Source organism: Octopus sinensis, linkage group LG13 (assembly GCF_006345805.1).
Source record: "Octopus sinensis linkage group LG13, ASM634580v1, whole genome shotgun sequence".
Lineage (NCBI taxonomy): Eukaryota > Metazoa > Mollusca > Cephalopoda > Octopoda > Octopodidae > Octopus > Octopus sinensis.
This window is the reverse complement of record NC_043009.1, coordinates 27,232,798-27,234,975: the sequence shown is the minus strand read 5'-3', so window position 1 is coordinate 27,234,975 and position 2,178 is coordinate 27,232,798. Positions and strand designations below refer to the sequence as shown.

Below are 2,178 nucleotides of genomic sequence, written 5' to 3'. Positions count from 1 at the left end.
AATAAAAATCTATATGGAAATCAGACATGCTAAAAATATTTTAAAAGAAATTTAAAAGGGTTTACTCTTTTATTTGTTTCAGTCATATGACTATGGCCATGCTGGAGCACCGCCTTTAGTCGAGCAAATCGACCCCAAGACTTATTCTTTGTAAGCCAAGTACTTATTCTATCGGTCACCTTTTTACTGAACCGTTAAGTTACGGGGACGTAAACACACCAGCATCGGTTGTCAAGCGATGTTGGTGGGGGGACAAACACAGACACACAAACCCATTCACACACATACATAAATATATACATATATATACGACGGGATTCTTTCAGTTTCCGTCTATCAAATCCACTCACAAGGTTTTGGTCCGTCCGAAGCTGATAGTAGAAGACACTTGTCCAAGGTGCCACGCAGTGGGACTGATCCGGAACCATATTGTTAATAAATATAGGAGCAAAAACTGAGCGCTAGAATTACACAATTACGTAACGTATTTCGAAAAATGTTTTTTACGCTTTGTCTATGACAAGGTCTCATAACAGAGAAGATCTTTAACCGCGTTAAGATGAAGGTATGTAACAATCGGGTTTCATGTTCGGGCAACAATGAAAATGTGCATCCGTAATTGAAACGTGATACTAGCAAAAGACTACAAGAGTGAGTTAATATATTTACGTATTGTTTATGTGCAAATGAAAGTGAGAGAGTGAGAGAGAGAGAGTGAGTGAGTGAGAGAGGCAGACAGAGAGACACATACAGACAAACAAACAAACAGACAGACAAAGATGGGTGGTATACATTAGTAAGCGAGGAAGATAAAATAAGAGTTACTAAGTGATGAGGAAAACGTAATAATAAATTTTAAAAAACGTTAGATATATGTGAACACAAATGAAGACAGGAAGAAGCAAAAGAGAGAACTCTTTCTTTCTCTTTCTTTCTCTTTCCCTCTTGTGCTTCTTTCTGACTTTTTTTCTCCCTTTCTTTAAAAAACGAAATTGACATCTTCAAATGTCATTAAGCATTATCTCTACCTGTTCCCCATAGACCATCTCAAATACATTCTTCGTTTCTGCTTTCTCTTTTGTCCTCTCTGTCTTCCTCTCTCTCCTCCTCTCCTCACTTCCTATCTCTTTTCTCTTTCATCCCTCCTTCCCCCCATTTGTATAAAAGCCAAAAAATTTTCTATAAAATTTATTTTGAATAATCCTCGTCAATGGATGAAAGTGCTAAATAAAGAATTAGCCACTGCACTACCAATGCCCCCCACCCCTACATATATTGTTTTACTGCATTTAGCTCACTCACTCACTCACCTCGCTTTCAATTGTAGAAAACTCCTCCGTCAGAAATTTCCGTCCATAAGAACACTGTAGTTTAGATGAATTACTTGGTGGTGTTGTATAATATGTCCCAGTGAAACTATTGTTATATACAGAACATTGATCGTCGTCGTCTGGTTGAAGCATTTGTAAATATGCATTCTCTGTAAGATTTGCTGGGATTAATGAAACATTAAAAGTTTGGAGCGTAGCATAACGAGCAAACATCGGCACTGAGGAATGTCAAATTCAGTCCCGGAAATCCTGATAACATCCATTTAATAAAATTATAAGCTAACAACTAGCGCTCATACGGTCCAAAACTACCACATCTTCCTAAAATGTGTGTAATATCTTTATCTGATATCTCTGAAACAAGAAAGGTTAATAATACAAGCCAAGTAATGTATATCTTATAATAATAATAATTAGGATCTTTTCGGTTTGAATGGCAGTTTTTTCTAGTGGTGTCATATGAAATTGTCACCCATAATTATGACCCTAGTATCGATATGGCGGTGCCCCAGCATGGCCACAGCTCATAAGCTGAAACTGGAAAAATCAAATCAAATCAAAATCATATATTGCATTTCAATCTGTTTTAGGGTTAGGGTTAGTTAAGGTTAGGGTTAGGGGTGGGGGAGGATATCCTTCTTTCTTCACAAATGTAAATAAACCCAATCTGTTTCTTAACGAGGGACATATTCATACGGCACATAATGTTTTTTACCGCAATAGACGTCAGTGATGGGTTAAAATTGCAGAAATTGAAGGAAAAAACAACAAACATCTTACAAACTATAGAACTTTCTCAGTAAAGCCAAGAGAAAAAGATGTTCTATAAACACATTCTACCAGTATA

The 2,178-nt window shown here is 36.7% G+C and overlaps 1 protein-coding gene across 1 annotated transcript in view; it reads right to left on the bottom strand.

The window, feature by feature from the left end:
- LOC115218261 (organic cation transporter protein-like) overlaps nt 1–1,446 on the bottom strand; it is a 20,640-nt gene extending 19,194 nt beyond the window's left edge. Inside the window, exon 1 of the mRNA XM_029788008.2 lies at nt 1,311–1,446. The gene's annotated coding sequence lies outside the window, so the exon portion shown is untranslated. The remainder of the gene's footprint in view (nt 1–1,310) is intronic.
- Between the last annotated feature and the right edge of the window lie 732 nt (nt 1,447–2,178).